At 44.6% G+C, this 24674-nt stretch overlaps 2 non-coding genes across 2 annotated transcripts; one reads left to right on the top strand and one right to left on the bottom strand.

Moving 5' to 3' along the window:
- Nucleotides 1–1459: 1459 nt before the first annotated feature.
- TRNAV-AAC (transfer RNA valine (anticodon AAC)) lies at nt 1460–1532 on the bottom strand. The gene has a single exon. It is a non-coding gene; the product is annotated as a tRNA-Val (tRNA).
- Nucleotides 1533–3161: 1629 nt separating this feature from the next.
- On the top strand, nt 3162–3234 carry TRNAV-AAC (transfer RNA valine (anticodon AAC)). The gene has a single exon. It is a non-coding gene; the product is annotated as a tRNA-Val (tRNA).
- Nucleotides 3235–24674: the final 21440 nt, after the last annotated feature.

Raw genomic sequence — 24674 nt, 5'->3', positions numbered from 1 at the left:
ATTGCCAATCCAAAAATAAATGAACATAGATTCAGTTATGCAAACCTAGAAATACGAAACTTCTTTAAGTTGTAAGTTCTTTCACCTTGCACCAGAGTGCATGATCAGAGTTTTTGGTAGTGTTATCTGTGGGAAAATGTCCAAACTTCTTGATGTATAGCAAAACAAGGAGAAATTCAATCAGTTTAGGAAACTTCACCATAACGCAACTAAATATTTCCGTGGTGACATCTTCCGTTTAAAGTCTCGACTTTATGTAGTAGTGATTTCACATTTTGGTCAGTAGAGGAGTTCAGTAAGGCGCTTATTTTGAATTTGCGGCGTTGAGGTGTACCTCCCGGTACAGTAGGCATAATTAGCTGCCATCCCCGGAGGCCCGTGTTCGATTCCCGGCTCTGCCACCAAATTTGAAAAGTGGTTCGAGGGCTGGAACGGGTTCCACGGAGTCTCGGGAGGTCAACTGTGTAGAGTGGTGGTGGTGGGGGGGTTCGATTCCCTCCTCAGTCATCCTACATGTGGTTTTCCATAGTTTCCCACTCCTCCTTCAAGTAAATGCCGGGATGGTACCTGAGTTCCTGAGTTAACGTCGCCGCCGCTTTCTTCCCTCTTCCTTTCCTATCCCTTTCAATCTTCCCATCCCCCCCCCACCCCACAAGGGCCCTGTTCAGCATAGCAGGCGAGGCAGTCTGGGCGAAGTACTAGTCTCCTTCCCAGTTGTATCCTCCTACCCAAAGTTTGACGCTCCAGGACACTGCCTTTGAGGTGGTAGAGGTGGGATCCCTGCTGAGTCCGAGGGAAAAACCAACCCTGGTGGGTAAACAGATTAAGACAGAAAGAAAGAAAGAAAGAAAGAAAGAAAGAAAGAAAGAAAGAAAGAAAGAAAGAAAGAAAGAAAGAAAGTAAGCCCACCCCAGCTATCCAGGAAATGGTTTTCGGTGGTTTCCTACTTCTCCTCCAGGCAAATGCCGGGATGGTACCTAACTTCATGCCACGGCCGCTTCCTTCCCTCTTCCTTGTCTATCCCTTCCAATCGTCCCATCACTCCGCAAGGCTCCTGTTGAGCATAGCAGGTGAGGCCGCCTGGGCGAGATACTGGTCATCCTTCCCAGTTGTATCCCCGACCCAATGTCTCACGCTCCAGGACACTGCCCTTTAGGCGGTAGAGGTGGGATCCCTCGTTGAGTACTAGGGAAAACCAACCCTGGAGGGTTACAGATTAAGAAATAAAGATAACAACGTATATCCCGTGAAGTGAAGCAGCTTTAGATATTAGACTATATTTATGCGGCTCGTAGCATCTAACAGTTTATTTCTAAAACTTCGTGGCATGGCTTCTTGAGCACACAACACTTATGTTCTTAACTGCAAATCAATTTCATCTGTATCATTATACTCATAATCAATCTAGCCTACGGAACAGCACTTGAATGGTGTTTGCCAACGTTTTAGGAAAGAAAAATGTTTCCGCCCGGGATCGAACCGGGGACCTTCCGCGTGTTAGGCGGATGTGATAACCACTACACCACGGAAACATATATACAAAATGCCTTTACATGCACAAGACAAATTACCAGTCGTATGGCCAACTTGTTCGTGACGGAGAAAGCAACTTCACAGACCAGTTTTTAGTCTTGGAAGTAACTGGTTCATAGCAGCAGATTTAGCTCAGTCTGGCTCAGTTGTACAGCTTTTGGTTTTCCCATGACACTACTACGGTGACATCTGGAGAACACATCCCCTAAAACTGGTCTAAGCTATGATTAGAATGGTGTGATGTAAAACAGAGGATTCGAAGTAACTATCGTGGATATTTTTAGACTACAAAAATCAGCAGTTCAGGGTAGTGGATATTGAATATGCCAATTCCGAAAGATTATTTACTATTATTTCCCACCTAACCTCAGTTGTGCATTCGGTTAATCATTGTCCTGTTTCCTAAGGACCGAGTTCGTTTCAGACTGAGGTTGATGGCAATTGATGCAATTTCAAAGCGACTCCGTGTCGCCTGTTTATACGAAGTTACCAGAAGAAGTACAAGCTAGAAGACATAACAGTCACCAGCCGAATGGTGGGACAGCGTGTTGCCCATGAGAGGATCGATCTCCAGCTCTAGGAATCATTGCCATTTAGAAGCAACCGCAACAACAACAAAAACAAACCATGACGAACACTCATTTTTTTATAAACAACAAAAAAAATTTAAGTATACTTTGCAGTCCACCTCGGTGGTGTAGTAGTTAGTGTGATTAGCTGCCACCCCCTGAGGTCCAGGTTCGATTCGTAATTTGAAAAGTAGTATGAGTGTTGGAACGGAGTCCATTCAGCCACGGGAGGTCAACTGAGCAGAGGGGGTTCGATTCCCACCTCAGCCATCCTGGAAGTGGTTTTCCGTGGTTTCCCACTTCTCCTCCAGGCAAATGCCGGGACCGTACCTAACGTAAGGACGCGGCCGCTTCCTTGCCACTCCTAGCCCTTTTCTATCCATCGTCGCCACATAAGACCTATCTATGTCGGCGCGACGTAAAACAACTAGCAAAAAAAAAAATGAAAAAAAAAAAAAGATTCCTTCCCTCTTCCTTGCCTGTCCCATCCAATATTCCCATCCCTCCACAAGGCCCCTGTTCAGCATAGCAGGTGAGGCCGCCTGGGCGAGGTACTGGTCATTCTTCCCAGTTGTATCCCCCGACCCAAAGTCTGAAACTCCAGGACACTGTCCTTGAGGTGGTAGAGGTGGGATCTCTCGCTGAGTCCGAGTGAAAAACTGACCCTGGAGGGTAAACATATTAATAAAAAGAAGAAGAAGAAGATACTGAGAAATGTCGGTGAGTCTCTGCGTTGTTACGCGGAAAAAATCATGTATACATCAACTGGAAAGGATATTCATTATGGTCTAATCACAGATATACTGGTAACGTATTTTCTCAAATCATAACCTACGACTTGATGAAGAACCCTGTTTATTCTGTTTATATTTTCCCTCAGTCCCTCTAGTAGTGTCATCTGGGAGACAAAAGAGATACCGTTGTAGTCGATTCATTTCTGTGGGCTAGACAGCAGGCTAAAACTGGTCCTTAATCTCAGCTTTCTCCGCTGCATCGAGAGGTAGTTGGCCGTACGCCCATTAAGTTTATGTTAAGACAGCGGAGCACCGATCCGTGTCTGTTTCCGTGGTGTAGTGGTTATCACATCCGCCTAACACGCGGAAGGTCCCCGGTTCGATCCCGGGCGGAAACATTTTTCTTTCCAACGCATGTGATAACCACTGAGGTAGGGGTTACTAGATACAAACACCAAGACGAATAGGCCAAAAACTGTTGAAAATGTGTTGTTGTTTGAGTCATCAGTCCACAGACTGGTTTGATGCAACGTCTATGCCACCCTATCCAGTGCTGATTTTTCAAATATACGTAACAAGTACAACCTGCATCTGCTCTAATCGTTCTTCCTTAATCCATTTACCCTCCAGGTTTCTCGGGCGCAGCGAGGGATGTCACCTCTACCGCCACAAGGACAGTGTCCTGGAGCGTGAGACTTCGGGTGGATGGATACACTGAGAAGGAGGACCAGTATCTCACCCGAGCGGACTCACCTGTTATGCTTTACAGGTTCCTTGTGTGGGTATGGGAAGACTGGACGGGATAGGCTAGGAAGACGGAAGGAAGCGGCCGTGGTTTTATGTTAGGTACCACCCACACATTTACCTGGGTGAGAAGTGGAAAACCGCGGAAAACCACTTCGAGGAAGGCTGAGGTGGGAATTGAACTCCTCTCTGCTCATTTGACCCCCAAGGCTGAGTGGACCCCGAGCCAGCCCACGTATCACTTTCCAAATTTCGCAGCAGAGCGAGGAATCGAACCCGGGATTCCGTGGGTGGCAGTTAATCACACTAACCACTACACCGCAGAGACGCTGCATTTTAATACATTAAATAAAATAAAAATCACACAGTCCGCCTCTGTGGTGTAGTCGTTAGTGTGATTAGCTGCCACCCCCGGAGGCCCGGGTTCGATTCCCGGCTCTGCCACGAAATTTAAAAAGTGGTACGAGGGCTGGAACGGGGTCCACTCAGCCTCGGGAGGTCAACTGAGTAGAGGTGGGTTCGATTCCCATCTCAGCCATCCTGGAAGTGGTTTTCCGTGGTTTCCCAATTCTCCTCCAGGCAAATGCCAGGATGGTACCTAACTCCCCAGTTGTATCCCCCGAACTAATGTCTCACACTCCAGGACACTGCCCTTGAGGCGGTAGAGGTGGGATCCTCGCTGAGTCCGAGGTAAAAACCAACCCTGGAAGGTAAGCCGATTAAGAAAGAAAGAAAGAAAGAAAGAAAGAAAGAAAGAAAGATCACAAAGGTAGTTTGTAACAAACAGCAACAGACTGACTAGCCTACAATAATTGCTTATTATGTCAATGGTAACGAGAATAGATGAAACATAAATGCCGCCATAATATGAGTGATGTGCTCTGTCTTTTATAAACTAAGCACTATTTTATTAAGAAAAAGTATTTGTTTTTATGTCCTCTTTCACATCAGACAATCAGAAATCAGGAAATTCTGATGCACCCTGTGTACGAGGTGTCGCTGAAATCGATGTCTACTGCACATGACTTCAAGTGGCAATATTTTAGAGCAGTTTTCTAATGTTAAATTAGTCATCATCATCATCTGTTTACCCTCCAGGGTCGGCTTTTCCCTCGGACTTAGCGAGGGATCACACCTCTACCGCCTCAAGGGCAGTGTCCTGGAGCTTCAGACTCTTGGTCGGGGATACAACTGGGGAGAATGACCAGTACCTCGCCCAGGCGACCTCACCTGCTATGCTGAACAGGGGCCTTGTGGAGGGATGGGAAGATTGGAGGGGATAGGCAAGGAAGAGGGAAGGAAGCGGCCGTGGCCTTATGTTAGGTACCATCCCGGCATTCGCCTGGAGAAGTGGCTGAGGATGGCTGAAGTGGGAATCGAACCCACCTCTACTCAGTTGACCTCCCGAGGCTGAGTGGACCCCGTTTCAGCCCTCATACCACTTTTCAAATTTCGTGGCAGAGCCGGGAATCGAACCCGGGCCTCCGGGGGTGGCAGCTAATCACGCTAACCACTACACCACAGAGGCGGACGTTAAATTAGTAACCCCTACAACATACAGTACGACCTCTCATATCTTTTACATATCTTTACATATCTTTTACATTTTGGTTAAAGGTTTTACAATTTTGTTTGTATTTAATTTGTGATATAAAAGAAGGATTTTTTTTTTTTTTTTTTGCATATACCACGCGGCTCGTGAGCGCCGTACTTTCTTCTTACAATTGTTACAATTGTCCCGCATGCACTAGTGATGCATGTGATGCCTGATCACTTGTTTTTGAAGGAGCACTACAACGTGCTTTATTTTAGATGTTACCGGGCGAGTTGGCCGTGCGGTTAGGGTCGTGCAGATGTGAGGTTGAATCCAGGAGATAGTGGGTTCGAACCCCACTGTCCGCAGCCCTGAAGATGGTTTTACGTGGTATCCCATTTTGATGATTGATGCTTGTTGTTTAAAGGGGCCTAACATCTAAGTCATCGGCCCCAGGTTTCCTATTTTCACACCAGGCAAATGTTGGGGCTGTATCTTAATTAAGTCCACGGCCGCTTCCTTCTCACTCATAGCCCTTTCCTATCCCATCGTCGCAGTAATACATATCTGTGTCTGTGCGACGTAAAGCAAATTGTAAAAGAAAAAAGAAAAAAAGAATATTTTGGGTGTTGTGAAACAAATAGCAGTCATTTTATAACACACGTTCCTCAACAGGGGCATTTGTAAATGCGCCAAATATGCAGAAAAGAAAATTGAATAACTTATTAATTTATACACGTGTAGACATTCCACTCTATAAAAGAGTTGTTTGCATGAAACAAAACCTAACACTATTCGGCGAAACACGTGTGTAGAAGGCAGACGTCTGTTTGGAGCTTCGGCTGCATTCCGAGCAGGTTCTCCAGATTAAAATGAGGTTTGTGTATCGTTGTTGATGAACACACTAGTGTAAATGTCGTGCTGCTGTACCATACACCAGCCTAGCATTATGCGGTCGCAAACAAGGTTTACTAAAACAAGGGGTTGCATTAGACGGGTAGCGCTGAGCAACATGTCGCGAGCGACCATCCGGTTGTTATCTCTTCATATTCAGACGTAACCTGCCTTCTGATAGTAGTGCCCCTGTGAAAATCGGTTAGTAGATATCCCATTTATCACTTGTGCATGCGGTGCATATGTAAGTAGAAAGTACGGCGCTCGCGAGCCGCCTGATATATATATGTATAGCAAAACGGTTTTCTTTTTAGACATAAGGTACATGCAGTCTACAGTTTTAGCAAATAATAGAAATTTCCTATTACACCCTGCACCTGGAAGCACACGTAAGAAAATAGAAAATTGAATTTAAGCATGTCCGCTCTGTGGTGTAGTGGTTAGCGTGATTAGCTGCCACCCCCGGAGGCCCGGGTTCGATTCCCGGCTCTGCCACGAAATTTGAAAAGTGGTACGAGGGCTGGTACGGGGTCCACTCAGCCTCGGAAGGTCAACTGAGTAGAGGTGGGTTCGATTCCCACCTCAGCCATCCTAGAAGTAGTTTTCCGTGGTTTCCCACTTCTCCTCCAGGCGAATGCCGGGATGGTACCTAACTTAAGGCCACGGCCGCTTCCTTCCCTCTTCCTTGCCTATCCCTTCCAATCTTCCCATCCCTCCACAAGGCCCCTGTTCAGCATAGCAGGTGAGGCCGCCTGGGCGAGGTACTGGTCATACTCCCCAGTTGTATCCCCCGACCAAGAGCCTGAAGCTCCAAGACACTGCCCTTGAGGTGGTAGAGGTGGGATCCCTCGCTAAGTCCGAGGGAAAAACCGAACCTGGAGGGTAAACAGATGATGATGATGATGATGATGAATTTAAGCATATAAAATAACTTCGTTTTCCTAGCACACTGGCTAGCCAAGTAGTATCGTACTTCGAATGGTTACATTGATGAGGGTAGAAATGTACGAAAGATGGAACTTTTTTGACAGAGTGAAAGAATGGTGTGTGATTTTAGACAGGGTTTTAAAAGGTGTGAACCTGAAATGTGAGTTTAAACCCGTGTTAGTGGTTGAACAATGGAGTTTGGATGTTTGGTTTGCCGCAGCTTGTACATGATTAAGGACTACGATCTGTTGTAGGGATATATATTAAGTAGGGAAATGGTAAAGAACCGAAGGAGATCCTCTACTGTAGGTGGTGGGAGCAGGGAACGGGTTTGGGAAGGTGCAGGACGGCGTCTGCACCGGCGTAAATATGTTGGAATATGGCCTCAACAAGTGTGACACCGGGGAAGTTGACGGATGGTGTGGCAACTGGATGTACAGGGTCTCTCTTATAACCTCTGCGCTACGGCAGCTGCTTCAGTCAAACTTACGTCGCACACGGCCACCCTGCTTTAAGCATCTAGGCATATACAGTCTTATATGAAAACTTACGTTTTAAAAGATGTTGGAAGTGTAAGGATTGCATAAACACCATTAGGAATTTCCACACAGCAATAGCGAGAGTTATGACTGTTCGCACGACTAATAAGATGAAATCAGGCCTCATCCGAAAAGAACACAAGCAGTTGGTCGAAAAAACGATCATTCAATGATGTAAGATATCATTCACAGTATCTCACCCTTGTGGCTGGTTCAGCAGGTTTTAAACAATGAGTCTGTGTAAACCTGTACAGTTTGATGTGTAGCAGCGTTGTAGCTCAGTGTGCAGAAGAAACCGAAAGCCTTACTAATTTTGTGAGTGATTTATTCCGTGACCATTCATGATTGGCACCAATATCATCCAGCTTTTCCTCTGTTAAAACTGTTCGTGTGCGTTCGTTGAGCCAGTAGTTTCAAATTTATTTACAAGTACGAGAATCTGTGCTCATGAAGGAGGCACTTCACCAGGAAATTGCTGAACAAATGCATCGCGTACCCGTCGAGCCGACTCGTACTTAAAATAACTTTTACATACGAAAATATGGTGTTACAATGATAACTGTGTCCCCATGTTAACAGCTGAGATTCAGACTGGCTAGTGATGCTAGGTCGAATACATGCACGCTTCTTGCAAGGTTAACAAGTAAGCGCGCGTCTCCCATGCAGCGGCTTAGGTCTCGGAGAGTAAAAACGCCGCAGGATGGTCTGGATTTATAAGAGAGACCCTGTAGAGTGCTGTTGGCTGCAATGAATGCGTACAGGGTGTTTTGCTCTGCACTGAGTGGTAGGGTGGTTATTATACATTTCGCAGTATCCAAATGTGGTCTACCGAGCTCGATAGCTGCAGTCGCTTAAGTGCGGCCAGTATCCAGTATTCGGGAGATAGTAGGTTCGAACCCCACTGTCGGCAGCCCTGAAAATGGTATTCCGTTTTTCCCATTTTCACACCAGGAAAATGCTGGGGCTGTACCTTAATTAAGGCCACGGCCGCTTCCTTCCCACTCCTAGCCCTTTCCTGTCCCATCGTCGCCGTAAGACCTATCTGTGTCGGTGCGACGTAAATCAACTAGCAAAAAACAAAAAACAAAAAAAAAAAACAAATGTGGTCTGAAATCTTTGACCGGTATTGTTCACTATTTACTGCATTTAAGTCCCTCAAAAAAGTCATGAAGTTCTCTGCTTGGAATCGAATACAATCTGGAAACACTAATTAAAATACCATGGTATAGCATTTATTTGGCGTGGTGTGGAAAGAGACATAAATGACACGATTTGAAGCTCGTACTTCCGGAACAATTCTCTATCCAGTTCCGGTCCAGTATCACCTCTATCTGTTCCGATGATTGAGCGTGCGTCATACAATTTACATTGTGCACCTAAAGCTGATATCCCAATTTGCTTCCTGATCTACAACATCGTGCTCTTAAATTTGAGAAACACCTCGTTTGTATGTGTGAGGTGTCTGGAAAGTTCTTGGAAGCAAGCTATTAATCTGTTAGACACAGCAGTCATCTTAGTCAACATGAATAATCGATCCAAAGCGAGTGGAGTCACGTAGTTTAAACAACAATTTCTCACTGTAGCAACTTTCCGCATAATCTAACAGACAATCATCTCATGTCCAAAACAAGACTCTGGGATTCGCAAGAACGATTTCTCACTTATCTCGTTATGTATTGGAGAGAAATATCCATAGAAATTTCAGTAGCAGGAGGATCTAAGGTGAACATGCTACTTGAAGTAAATAAATGAATGTCGTTATCTACCCAGACGATACTACTTACTAGCTATTATAATCATTATTAGTTGGAATACCAAACTGTAACGATTTCATGCAAAGTAGCCTACATTGTGACAACAATGCTATGTACTTGGTCTGTCTAAAGATCTATGCCGTTATGGTGTTCGTACTAACGTCTATCATCCGCACACTTTATTTTGGTGCATTTACACCCTAGTCCTGAACCGGTCGACCTCGGCGATCTTCGAGATTCGTACTGGCAACCTTTGAAACACAAACTATGAATCGCTTAAGCATCGTTGTGCGACATCTGGCGTACACTTTACGTACTAGTACTGTTGTTGTTTACACAACAAAGCCAAAGTATTGAATTCATGCTAGGAACAAGATTCGCATCGAGAAATGTTTTATAATGTTATGAAATGTGTATGTGACATAGTTGTTGGCTTAAGATGATAACGGTTTAGAAATTTCATATCGATCGATCATATTCTCGATTCAATTCAGATTACATTTTCATTCAGTAGGCAGCACCAGGCAGCACTCTCGATACCAGGACAGCTCCCTCCTTACTCCTCACCGCCGTACACAAATGCACCAAGATAAAATGTGCGGATAATACGTCTGTATTTTAAATAGGCCTAGCTTGTCATGTGGTGGTGGTGGTGGTAGTCTGTGGCGTGGAGGTTCCGTTCCCAGGTTCCCAGTTCCGTTCCCAGCACGACAAGGGACTTTAATTCTGGACTCAGGGTTTGTACACCGAGTAGCTACGGAGCCAAGCTCTGCACTTGGCAGACGAGTGGAAGACCACAACCGACTCCTTCAACATCGTTACACAATTTCATTCACCTTCATTCATATCTTCACTAGTTCCTTAACTTGGTTGGCAGGCCCGCTAAATGGCACCACTTGGAACTCCGAATTTGAATTATTATTATTATTATTATTATTATTATGATTATGATTATGATTATTATTATTATTATTATTATTATTATTATTATTATTATTATTATTATTATTATTATTGTTACGGAGCTATCCGTAGAAGTCAGAGGTGAAAGACGGTGCGGGCTGGAATGGGTCTAACTACAAGTTCGAAAGATTAATTAAAATTTCAACAAGGTTACATTTTCAAAACTTAACAATGGTAACACAGAATTTTGAGGGTACAACAAATAACAACAGTTAAATCAGGTACACAGCAACTTTACAAATTCTGGGCTACAAGCCCCAAAGTCTGAGCTACCAGCTCACATCCACAATTTAACAAAGGGCAGAAAACCCCTTCATTACATGGAGCTCTTGCTCCCGCTTAATAATGTCAGGCCTCCTAGAGGCACCTTCCAAAATACCAGAAAGAGCTGACCCGCTCTCAATCTTTACAAGCCTATCAACGGCCACAACAACCTTTACTACTAACTGCCCTCAAGGCACACAAAGAAGCGGGGACATTTAATACCCAACCTACAGGGCCTTCACATGAAGAAAACAAAACATCGGGTTAATTAAATGGCCCAAAATACAAAATTGAATGGAGGCGAATACATGCACTCCTACACAAAAGTTATTAGAACCTAAGAGGCACTAGGCCGATAATGCAGGGGCTAATCCCAATCTATGGTGGTGACTCGTATGAGGAAACTTAACACATTAAGGAAGCGTAGAAACGGTTATGAAAACGTAGTCACCTCAATTTCAGGATGAAGGGGAGTTCGAGAGGGTAAAGCACTCTCCATCCCCGCTTTACAGTAAAAGAGATTTGTAGTTTTTACATAGACTGAAAAGGAATTTACATTTTAAAGTGGTAGGTTACATATTAAAGGTTTCGAACCTTCCCCGAGAGTTAAAGTGCTGAGCTAGCAAGAGAAAGTTGTTAAGAGGCCATTATCTTGATGAAGAACTGCTGCCTGAAGAACGGGGCGCTTCCCGCCCCCTGCTACATATCCACACACTGAGTCAGATGTTATACTAGTGGCCCGGAGACAAGAAAATCAATAGTTTTTATACCCTTGTGGAAAATTCGAGACCTTTCAAGAATGAATAGACACACCCCCTCAACTTTATTGGATAGCTTAGAGCTACATATCTATATCGAAGAAGACATACATGATTGGCTGAGAATTAATTACAGAAATTCGGGATTGGCTAAGTTCAAACCTGGCGGAAGGAAGGATTAATATTGCCAACCCAAAAATAAAAGAACAAAATTTAGTAAAGACAACTTTTGAATACAAAATTTCTTCAAGAAGGTTCATTCCTTTGCACCACAGTGCATGATCATAGTTTTTTTGTAGAGACATCTGGTAGAGAACGTCCACACTTCTTGATCAATGACAAACAAAAACACATCAAAATTCACACAGAGCCATCTTCGGAGAAAGTGTTGAGTTAATACAGTTTTTTAAAGTTCAGGCTTTCTCCTGTAGAGGAGTTTCAATTGGCGCAATATTTGAACTAGCGGCGTGGAGGTGTACCGCCCGGTACAATTATTATTATTATTATTATTATTATTATTATTATTATTATTATTATTATTATTATTATTATTATTATTATTATTATTATTAATTTATTTATTTCAAAACCTTACAGTTGGCAACATAGCACGTATTTCGATATTTTACATATAAGAAAGATAATCATAATTTATATAACTTTACAATATATGCCTTCATTACTCTCTTCGTTGTAGAGATTGCAGCCTTTTCAATTTATGGTCCGTACTGAACATTCAGAAATGTCCTGATGATGTTGCAGGTCTTCAAAATTGCAGACTATTTTGCCACATAGTGAGTGAAGATGGGGAGCTGTAGTTTAATTAAGTTTTCTTGAAATGATTTTGGTGTGAATCCAGTGAGAGAAAGGAGAAAAGCAAGAATTGCCACTCTGTCTTCTTTCTGGATCCTTGCTACTTCCATAGCCAGAGGAGTATATTTATCGACCTTTTCCCTGTATTTCTATACCTTAAATAAGAATCGATAAATTTCAGTCAGTTTCGACCTGATCTTAGATGAATACATCCTTATTTACCTTTAATTAAAACCAAAGTAGAGGTATATTACTGTTAATAATATTATTGAAATTTATTTCCAATTAAAGAAATGTGTTGATCATATTAAAGCTGCTAACTTGTCATTTTAATGGTTTAATTCCATTAACATTTCTTAATTTATATAGTTTAAATAAAACAATACATTTTCATTGTATAAATAATATATCATCTGTTTCAGAAGTATAAAAAACAGCTGATATTTTTTTCTGTAATGTTCTTTTCATTACAGCAATACAGGTGACATAGAGTGAATTAAGATGAAATATTCATGTAGTTTCAGTTAAACGATGACGTTGTATGGAAAGCGCTTGTGTTTCTTACAGAGTCGATTACCCTGGTATGAATTCTGCCTCTCAAGGTAAGCCATTTAACTACAGTTTGAAGTCATCTGTTTAAACAGCACTACATTTGCCCATATCTATGCGCATAGCAATCAAATGTATGTAGAGCATTTCTAGTTTTTGTTTTTTACGAATCTTTGCTGAGATTAAATGTAAATCCTATGACTGAGACACCTGTTACCTTTATGTAAATTGGAGCCGAATTAGCATCAAACGCACTTTAATGTTCAGATCACGTTAGTGCTTTCCATAAAGCAGCAGTAGAGTAGCCAGTTACTTCTAACGTCAATCCGAACTCTCCTCAGAGTTCAAAGTCATTACATATGAGTTTATACGTTCTGTATTAGGATCTAGTAGTATACGTGCAAGGAAGTGTTTTTGTGTGAGACCAGGTTGTTTTTATATATCCTTATTTTTGACAACAATTTTGTAAACTGTGTCTCAGTGATCATCAAAAGTGCACATTGCACACTAATTCTACTCTATTCTATTCTATTCTTCTATTCTATTCTATTCTATTCTATTCTATTCTATTCTATTCTATTCTATTCTATTCTATTCTATTCAAAGGCATAAAACATGTAAAGCCAGAAATATAATTATGAAAGAAACCGCATTTCCCCTTCCGAAAATTGAATAATTTCTCTCGGTCATGGCCATCCATCAACGGCCCCAGGGGCGCTCAACTTGGGAGAGTGGGTTTGCGACCACGGGGCCCTTAGCTGAGTCTTGTCATTGCTTCCACTTACTTGTGCCTCAATGCTTATCAAATTCATGTATCCTATCTGAACCCCCTTGGTCAACTCTTGTTCTTTTCCAACCCCGACGCTATTAGGTTCCAAGCGCTGGGGAGTCCTACATCTTCACGTACTTCGAAAAATAAAATGCGTAGCCTGTTTCGAGTTTCAACGGGGTCAGGATAGAAACTGTGCCGGCTGCCGAAGCCTGTCGCACTCCTCTGAGGCAATGATTAATGCCTGACTGAAGAAATAAAATTATATTGGAGAGTGTTGCTGGAATGAAAGAAGTACCTCGAGGAAATCCTGTCCCCCCTCCACTTTCTCCAGCTTAAATCTCACATGGAGTGACTGAGGTTTGAACCATGGATCGCAGCGGTGAGAAGCCGGCACGCTGTCGTCTGATCCACGACGACTTTTGCCTAGTTGTACTTCCTTTTAAAACAGTAACCACTACAACCACCACCATCCATCAACGGCTGCTAATATCATATGACCACCAGCCATATGACATAGCCTGCACGATTGCTAGGGTTGTATTTTCTTCGGACATTTTGTTACGTAAATTTTCGGATGACCTCCAGTCATAAGAAATACGAGGGCTGTAAATTAAAGTACTGGCAACGTAGTCCAGGAGATTGGGCATGTGCAAATAAGATATGGGATCGGTCAGGTGGCGCTGTTGCCATGTGTAGTGTGCATTTGACGGGTATGCTGTTGGCAGTGATGTTGCTGTGTGGTGTTGAAGTGAAGAGTGTCTATTTCACCATTCTAAATCACGTTTTCATAAGATAATCAGCGTTCGAGGATTAAAATCGAGGTTGTCCGCGGTAAAAATGCATCAGAATGTTGTCGATGATTACTTGAAACCTGTAGCGAGAATGCATTACTGTATAGGACGGTTACACGATGGGTCAAGGCGTTTCATGCGGATCGGAATGACACTGAGGATTTGCACCGCGCAGGTCACCCGTCTACTCTGTTCTCACCAGGGAAGAGTTTTTGTGAATTCGACCTGTTTCCGAAGTTGAAGGAACACCTCCGAGGCCGCCGATTTCCTGACCATGCATCTGTACTTTGCACAGTAGGGCGCTCCGTCGCTGTCATCAAACGGTGTGGCACATAACGCACAGTAGGGCGCTCCGTCGCTGTCATCAAACGGTGTGGCACATAACGCACAGTAGGGCGCCCCGTCGCTGTCATCAAACGGTGTGGCACATAACGCACAGTAGGGCGCTCCGTCGCTGTCATCAAACGATGTGGCACATAACGCACAGTAGGGCGCTCCGTCGCTGTCATCAAACGGTGTGGCGCATAACGCGCAGTAGGGCGCTCCGTCGCTGTCATCAAACGGTGTGGCGCATAACGCGCAGTAGGGCGCTCCGTCGCTGTCATCAAACGGTGTGGCACATAACGCACAGTAGGGCGCTCCGTCGCTGTCATCAAACGGTGTGGCACATAACGCACAGTAGGGCGCTCCGTCGCTGTCATCAAACGGTGTGGCACATAACGCACAGTAGGGCGCTCCGTCGCTGTCATCAAACGGTGTGGCACATAACGCACAGTAGGGCGCTCCGTCGCTGTCATCAAACGGTGTGGCACATAACGTACAGTAGGGCGCTCCGTCGCTGTCATCAAACGGTGTAGCACATAACGCACAGTAGGGCGCTCCGTCGCTGTCATCAAACGGTGTGGCACATAACGTACAGTAGGGCGCTCCGTCGCTGTCATCAAACGGTGTGGCACATAACGTACAGTAGGGCGCTCCGTCGCTGTCATCAAACGGTGTGGCACATAACGCACAGTAGGGCGCTCCGTCGCTGTCATCAAACGGTGTGGCGCATAACGCACAGTAGGGCGCTCCGTCGTTGTCATCAAACGGTGTGGTACATAACGCACAGTAGGGCGCTCCGTCGTTGTCATCAAACGGTGTGGCACATAACGCACAGTAGGGCGCTCCGTCGCTGTCATCAAACGGTGTGGCACATAACGCACAGTAGGGCGCTCCGTCGCTGTCATCAAACAGTGTGGCGCATAACGCACAGTTGGGCGCTCCGTCGCTGTCATCAAACGGTGTGGCGCATAACGCACAGTAGGGCGCTTCGTCGCTGTCATCAAACGGTGTGGCGCATAACGCACAGTACGGCGCTCCGTCGCTGTCATCAAACGGTGTGGCACATAACGCACAGTAGGGCGCTCCGTCGCTGTCATCAAACGGTGTGGCACATAACGTACAGTAGGGCGCTCCGTCGCTGTCATCAAACGGTGTGGCACATAACGTACAGTAGGGCGCTCCGTCTCTGTCATCAAACGGTGTGGCACATAACGCACAGTAGGGCGCTCCGTCGCTGTCATCAAACGGTGTGGCGCATAACGCACAGTAGGGCGCTCCGTCGCTGTCATCAAACGGTGTGGCACATAACGCACAGTAGGGCGCTCCGTCGTTGTCATCAAACGGTGTGGCACATAACGCACAGTAGGGCGCTCCGTCGCTGTCATCAAACGGTGTGGCACATAACGCACAGTAGGGCGCTCCGTCGCTGTCATCAAACAGTGTGGCGCATAACGCACAGTTGGGCGCTCCGTCGCTGTCATCAAACGGTGTGGCGCATAACGCACAGTAGGGCGCTTCGTCGCTGTCATCAAACGGTGTGGCGCATAACGCACAGTACGGCGCTCCGTCGCTGTCATCAAACGGTGTGGCGCATAACGCACAGTAGGGCGCTCCGACGCTGTCATCAAACGGTGTGGCGCATAACGCACAGTACGGCGCTCCGTCGCTGTCATCAAACGGTGTGGCGCATAACGCACAGTAGGGCGCTCCGTCGCTGTCATCAAACGGTGTGGCGCATAACGCACAGTACGGCGCTTCGTCGCTGTCATCAAACGGTGTGGCACATAACGCACAGTAGGGCGCTCCGTCGTTGTCATCAGACGGTGTGGCACATAACGCACAGTAGGGCGCTCCGTCGCTGTCATCAAACGGTGTGGCACATAACGCACAGTAGGGCGCTCCGTCGCTGTCATCAAACGGTGTGGCACATAACGCACAGTAGGGCGCTCCGTCGCTGTCATCAAACGGTGTGGCACATAACGCACAGTAGGGCGCTTCGTCGCTGTCATCAAACGGTGTGGCACATAACGCACAGTAGGGCGCTTCGTCGCTGTCATCAAACGGTGTGGCGCATAACGCACAGTAGGGCGCTCCGTCGCTGTCATCAAACGGTGTGGCACATAACGCACAGTAGGGCGCTCCGTCGCTGTCATCAAACGGTGTGGCACATAACGCACAGTAGGGCGCTCCGTCGCTGTCATCAAACGGTGTGGCGCATAACGCACAGTACGGCGCTTCGTCGCTGTCATCAAACGGTGTGGCGCATAACGCACAGTAGGGCGCTCCGTCGCTGTCATCAAACGGTGTGGCACATAACGCACAGTAGTGCGCTCCGTCGCTGTCATCAAACAGTGTGGCACATAACGCACAGTAGGGCACTCCGTCGCTGTCATCAACAGAGAACGCTTTGCCAATGGTCCCCAAGGGCTTTCTGATATTTGGCAAAAGTTAACAGACTTTGCGGGTTACTACATTGAATAAATGTAATGCAATTGTACTTGTTGGTTTATGAAATATTTCGTTCTATCAACATTGCTGTTACTCTATTTACAGTACTCGTATTTATGTCGACAAGGACACCCCGTTAACAACGGAAGTGTTTGGATTGCACCAGATATTCAGTGAAACTAGTAGGATGATCATAATCTTAATGGTAATAGTACTGACCGGAGTGGCCGTGAGTGTTAAAGCGCTGTGACTATGAAGTCAAGTTGTGCATTCGGAAGACGCTTTAGTTCAGACCTCACCGTCGGCTGTCCAGAGAATGGTTTTCTCTTGTTTCTCATTTCCACGCAATTCCACAATTGAGATTGATACCAGGAAGAACATCTGGACTTAAAAAGTTGCCACATCATTTCATCTCACCTCATCCACGACCCCATATCCGAAATCAGGACTAAGAGGTGGACATAGAATCTTCATGGTACTAATCATTCTACCATATTTATGTACCTGAAAATAGTAATTTGTTACTGAAATTTTCAATGGAACGTGGTGTATTGAAAGCATCGATTACAGTGACACTTAGTACGACTGTAAATGAAGATGTTAGAACTTCGTTGTACGTCTGCCATTATTACGTAGATTGTCCCTAGGATAACAAAGTAAGTGATTCTCGACAGGAAACCGACAATTTCTTCCTTCGTGCAACTAAAATATTTTATTCCCGGCTCTACACGAAATTTGAAAAGTGGTACGAGGGCTGGAACGGGGTCCACTCAGACTCAGGAGGTCCACTGAGTAGAGGTGGGTTCGATTCCCACCTTACCCATCCTGGAAGTGGGTTTCCGTGGTTTCCCACTCCTCCTCCAGGAAAATGCAACGATGGTACTTAACTTAAGGCCACGGTCGCTTCCTTCCTTCCTTCTTCCTTGTCTATCCCTTGAGGCGATAGAGGTGGGATCCCTCGCTGAGTCCGAGGGTAAAACCCACCCTGGAGGGTAAACAGATTAAGAAAGAAAGAAGTAGCATACATATTTATTCGTAGATGACCATGCGAGTTGGACGTGCGGTTAGGGTCGCGCAGTTGTGAGCTTGAATTCGGGAGATAGTGATCAGTCCTGAGGACAATAATGGGCGGGAAGAGCGCTATGGGATACGAGGTATTGTTCCCGCAGCTACGAGTAGTAGTAGTAGTAGTACAATAACCTAAAGATCCATCAAGGAGGTTGGTTTGCTAACCACGGCTTGGGAGTCAGTCGTCTAGGTAATTGCTTGAACATTCGCTGTTAATCATCACATCGTCGTTGTGCCTCGAAACCACTATGTGACAATATTGTCGGCCGGCTACGCGGTGTAGGGGTAGCGTGCCTCCCTCCTACCCGGAGGCCCCAGGTTCGACCTCGGGTAAGGTCAGGGATTTTTACCTGGACTTGACGGCTGGTTCGAGATGAACTAAGTCTGCATACGTGATTACAGTTGAGGAGTTGTCTGACAGTGAGATGGCGGCCGCGATCTAGAATGCCAAGAATAACGGCTCAGAAGATTCGTCGTGCTGACCACACAATACCTAGTAATCTGTAGGCCTTCAGGCTGAGCAGCGATTGATTGGCAGGACAAGGCAATTCAGTGCTGTTGCGCCATGGGATTTGTTCCTTATTACTTAAGAAATCAATGACCTTTCTTGTAAGTCAATGATTCTGATGATTTGGAGGGTTTTGGCGCAGACTGCACCCTGTACTTCCTTGTATTTGAAGAGTAGATTGAGTTTCGTGAATGATACATATCAGCGTTATTATTATTATTATTATTATTATTATTACTATTATTATTATGATTATTATTATTATTATTATTATTATTATTATTATTATTATTATTATTATTATTATTATTATTATTATTATTATTATTATTATTATTATTATTATTACCGTGTTTTAGCGGTAGGTAGAGGTGTAAGAAGGTGCGGGCGTGAATGGGTTTTCAAACTACGGAATCAAAGTTAATGTAAAATTTAACGAGGTTATATTTTCTTTTCAATATTAAGTAATAACAAAGAACAGGTACTTAGTAGCCAAAACACAATTTGAAATGTACAATTACAGGGGTTACAGAGTTTGGGCTTCGAGCCCAGAGTTCACAATTCTTGAGCAACTAGCCCAACTTTCCGATATACAAATTTTAACAAAGGGGCAGAAGACCCCAATCAAACCCTGGAGCACTTGCTCCAAATTACACAGTTAAGCCTCCTCGAGTCACACAACACTCCGTTTCCAAAAGAGCCACCCGCTCTTTAATTTAAGCCTCTCCCAGGCCACACCAAACTCCACCTTCAAGTTGTCCACAACGGACACAAACCCAGGGGTAAAATACCCAATCTACTGAGGTCTATTAAATGAAAAGCAGGTTAATTAAATGACCTCTAAAACAATTTGAGAGGAGGCGAACTTGCACTCCTAATACACTTTGATTTTAAAACCTACCTTGGCACTAGGCCGTTATTACAAGGGCTAATCCCATACTACAGAGGTGACTTAATAGCAATTTACATTACATTACGGAAGAATAGGTTGAGAAACAATAAGTTCACCTCAAAACATTATGAGTGGGAGCTCGAGAGGGTTAGCACTCTCTATCCCAGTATGTAGCTTTTCAAGAGAATAGAAGAAAAGACTAGTTACATTTTAGGAAAAGGTTACATGGTGGAACGCTTCGCACCCGCCCCGAGAGTTAAACTGCTGAGCAAGAAAAGAAAGAATTTATTAATCGGCCATTACCTTATTGTTGACCGCTGCCGAAGAAAGAGGCGCCTCCCGCCTCCTGCTAGGTACTTAACACACTGAAAGATGGAACAGAAGTGGCCCAGAGACCCAAAAATCAGCAGTTTAAATACTCTCGCGGAAGTTTCTAGGCGTTAGGGGAAAGAAAACACCCGCCCACAATGTTTTTATTGGATAGGACCCCGCAACAGATACAAGTTGGGGGAAAATACACCAGATTGGTCAGAAATTACTAAAAGAAATTCGGGATTGGATAAATCTAAAACAAGGGGAAAAAGAGGGGTAAACAGCCAACTTAAACCATAACAGAAAGAAATTTAACAAGAAACAAACTTTTGAAATAAAAATTTCTCCAACAAAATAGTTCTTTGACTCCGCACTAGGGTGCACTATTGTTGATCTTCAGTAGTGTCCTCTAGAAGAGAAAGTTCACACTTCTTACTTCAAGCGAAACAAAAACACATCAAAAGTGACACAGTTCAAAAACTCAAAATTTTCCACGTGGTGACATCTTCTGAGAAAGTAGAGAATTAATAGAGTAGATAAAGTTCAACCTTCCTCCAGAAGAGGAGTTTCAACTGGCGCAACTTTTAAATAAACGGTGTAGAGGTGTACCGCCCGGTACAGACCTCCCCCCCCAAAAGTTCCTCCAAGGGGTAACACAGAAGAACATAAACTTTTGTTTGAAAATAAGTTCCAAGTTTTGATGTTGAGATTAAGATAACTTGCAGAAGTATTTGAGAAATTTCTTAAGTCGGTTCCAAAATTTTGTTGTTGCAGGTGAAGTAAAGTCTTTATGTTTATAGAAGTTGAATTTCTGAAGATAAGCTTTTAATACTTAAAAGTGAAGGAAAAATTTGCAATGTCCACCAAATATTGCTGTTGAATTCCCAAGTGTAGTTATCTCTTATAGTAACTGTCCATGTAGTTGATGTTGATGAAGTTGGATGGCCGGACCGGCCGTTGCAGCTTGCGTCCAAAAGGAGGCCGCTCGGACCCCTTAAGTACCCTGAGATACCGCTCGCCCGCACTATGAGGGGAGCAGAGGTGTTGAAGCACGCCGCGCCCGCGGTGAACATATACAGGCTGCGGGCAAGTAGCAGGTCGTGCGCCGCACATCAGCCTTGGCCGGGAGGAGAGCTCCGGCTCGCCGTGCACATGTCGTCCTCGCTGGAGAGGAGGGGGCCCATCCCCCTCCCCAGTTACTGCACGGCGCCGCGCGGCTGCGGGGGCACTGAAACATTAAAGCTAGGCGGCAGAATTGTGTTGGACCATCATGTTTCTTTTAAGGGCACAGGCATGTAAAGAGATTGAGGGGCCAGCGGCGTGCAGATATCCATGGCATTTCATCTAAGCCAGCCACTGAGTGTAGTGGAGCAGGAGACGGGAGCGTGGTAATGGCCGTGGAAAGGACAGAATGGCAGTTTAACGGGTCGGGACAGGTTTTACAAAAATGCTTACATCTGAAACAAAATATTATAGGTAGTGCAGAATGCCTTAAAAATGAAACTCAAAAAAAATATAACCTTCATATCCTTTCAAAATAATATAAAGCAAGTTAACACAGAAATTACACCGGCTTCACCTGGGACAGGTGAACTCTAAATATCCTCTCGGTGGCTGGATTACTTAACAATAAGGTAACCGGCGTAAGAAAATCGAGAATGATACAAGGCCCCTGAAATCTGGGGGCAAGCTTGCCCGCGGGAACAAAATTTTTGACCATTACTTGGTCACCTACCTTTAAAGGGGTGGGTCTCCGTCCACGATCATACCTTTCCCTAACCTTTTCATGAGATACCTTAAGATTGGCTTTAGCCTTCTTCCAAAGATCTTTAATATTATCCGGATCTATTGTCTCGGGCAGAATGTCACTCAGAGACCAGAGGTTAGAGAGCGGCGTGTTGGGAACAAACTTAAACATCAAGGAAGCTGGAGTAAACTTGTGTGATTCATGAACCGCCGAATTCAAAGCAAAAGCTAACCAATGCAGGGACGTGTCCCACCTAGAATGATCTTCATGATGATAGGCAATAAGTGCGGACCTGAGATTACGGTTAACCCGTTCAGCCAGAGATGGTTGAGGGTAATAAGCAGAAGTGGTTACATGAGAGATGGACAAGTCAAAACAGAATTTACGAAAAAGATTTGATGTGAACGCCTTAGCATTATCAGATACAATATATTGGCACGGACCAAAAGAAGCAAAAATAGAATTTAGACAGGTAATGGTGGACTGAGCGGTAGCCAGCTTAGTCGGAAATAACCAAGAAAATCTGGTAAAACCATGTACACATACAAAGATGAATTTGTTGGCATTTCCCTTCGACTGGGGGAAGGGTCCTACATAATCAATATACAGGCGTTCCATGGGGCGCGACGCTTGATGAGAAGACAAAAGGCCTACTTTAGTGGACATGGTGGGTTTACTGATCAAACAAGATTTACAAGCTTTTACAAGTTCCCGAATTTCACCGTCCATACCTTTCCATATGAACATTTCACGAATCTTTTCACGAGTTTTAAAGATACCCAGATGCCCTCCTAATGGGGTCTCATGATAATACTTGAAGATCATTGGTACAAGAACTGCTGGAACAACAACTTTCATCATCTTATCATGCCTCGAAGGGCAACATAAAACACCATTCCTCAGAACATAAGGGACAACATGTTCCCCAGAAGAAAGGGTTTCCATTATCGGAGCCAGCGTCGGATCTTCACGTTGGTATTTCTCGATATCCCTAAAAAGCATGGGAGCATCTGTTAGGATGGCATTAACCTCAGATAGCATGGACTCGGAAGGTGATGAACTGTCGACCGGTTCGTGGGTCTCGACGTCGTTATGAAACATACGGCTGAGTCCATCAGCAACAACATTTTCGGTACCTCTGATATGTCTAACATCAAACTGGAAGGCGGAAATACGAATAGCCCAGCGGGCTATACGACCAGTACGACGCGGCCTACCTAAGACCCAGCTTAAGGCTTGATTATCTGTCTCCAGGTCGAATTTGACATGTTCCAGATAGAGACGGAACTTTTCTAAGGCAAATAAGACTGCCAAACCTTCGAGCTCATAGATGGAATACTTGGCTTCTTGAGCCGACAATGTCCTAGACGCATAGGCGATGGGTCGCCTCCCTAGTTCAGTCTCTTGAAGAAGGACTGCCGCTACTGCTGACGACGATGCGTCGGTTTGGACAATGAATTTCTTCGAGAAATCAGGCATAGCAAGGACAGGGGCATTACAGAGAGCTAATTTCAGATCTTCAAAAGCGGCTTGTTGAGAAGGTCCCCACTCGAATTTGATGCCTTTCCTACGAAGAAGGTTTAAGGGCGCCGCTCTATTAGCAAAGTTAGGAATGAACTTTCTGAAGAAATTCACCATACCAATGAACCTGGCGATACCTTTAATGTCCTTGGGAGGTTTAAAATCACGGATGGCCTGTGTTCTAGAATGATCGACTGCTACACCATCGGGTGACACAATATGCCCTAGGAATGACATAGAGGGCTTAGCAAAGGCAACCTTGGACAACTTAACAGTTAACCCAGCCTTACGAAGGCGATCAAAAACTTCTCGCAGATGATCTAGATGTTCTTCAAAAGTCTCTGAAAATACTACGACATCATCTAAGTAGTGATATAAGTACTCGAATTTGATGTCGGAGAAGACCCTATCTAGCAGCCTAGTGAGCACAGCTGCTCCCGTGGGGAGCCCGAAAGGCACGCGGTTGTATTCATATAAATTCCAGTCCGTGGCGAACGCTGTAAGGTGTTTAGACTCTTCGGCAAGGGGAATTTGATTATAGGCCTGATTTAAGTCCAAGATGGTGAAGAACTTGGCCTTACGAAACCATGAAAAACAAGAATGAAGGTCGGGAAGGGGCACAGATTGTAACACCACCTTCCGATTGAGAGCCCTGTAATCAATGACAGGCCTGAAGCCTCCTTGGGGTTTCGGTACTAGAAAAATAGGCGAAGAATACGCTGACTTAGAGGGCCTAATAATACCGTCCTTCAACATCTGATCGATGATTTCCTTCAGAGCCTTCATTTTAGGTGGAGATAGCCTATACGGTGGAAAACGGACAGGAATCGAATCCGTAACCTCAATTTTGTATTCAATAAGGTCAGTAACACCAAGAGTATCAGAGAACACCTCTGGAAATGACTGACATAATTTACGAATACTATCAGCCTGCTCCTCAGGTAGATGTCTAAGGTCTAACAACATCTTGTCCTGGGTAGGCGAAATAGAAGAACATGACACAGAATTACACTTTAATAGTGGTATTTTACAACTAGAAGCAAATTTGAATGTGCACGACCTAGACTTGAGATCGAGCACAAGACCAGTGTGAGAGATAAAGTCAGCTCCCAATATAATGGGGCAAGACAATTGCTTGGCCACAAACAATTTAATTTTCCATGTAAACTTAAAAACACGAATTTTGACCAGTGAGGAACCTAGAATTTCTAATGGAGATGAATTAGCCGAAACGTATTGAACAGGAGAAGAGACATAGTCAGGAAGTTTACAAACCGATTTCAATTTAGAATACCATTCAGCCGCAATAATCGAACAAGCACTACCTGAATCTAAGAGAGCTGTTATAGGCTCGTTATTTAACTCAATCTTAAGAAAAGGAACAGGTGCGGGGGTATCCGCCGCAATCCTAAGACATTCTTTAGGGCATTCAAAAGATGAATTTGAAGGCTGATCGTTCTCTAAATTTACAACCTGTTTACTAGGGGCTGAGTCTCGGGAAGATGGATTAGTCGACTCAGCCGAAGCCACTAGTCACTTTTTATTATTGGCATAGGTGGAATTTGCACCAGAAGTTGAGCAGGAGGGGGTGCTATTTGAGTTCGGACAATTCTTGGCGATATGTGAGAAGGCCCCACATTTAAAACAGCCTTGTGCTGAACCAGCTCCATTATTTGCCCTACTACTTTTGACCAATGGACATTTATTGCGAAGATG

The sequence above is a fragment of the Anabrus simplex genome, chromosome 5, assembly GCF_040414725.1.
Source record: "Anabrus simplex isolate iqAnaSimp1 chromosome 5, ASM4041472v1, whole genome shotgun sequence".
NCBI lineage: Eukaryota > Metazoa > Arthropoda > Insecta > Orthoptera > Tettigoniidae > Anabrus > Anabrus simplex.
This window is presented reverse-complemented; position numbering and strand designations above follow the sequence as displayed.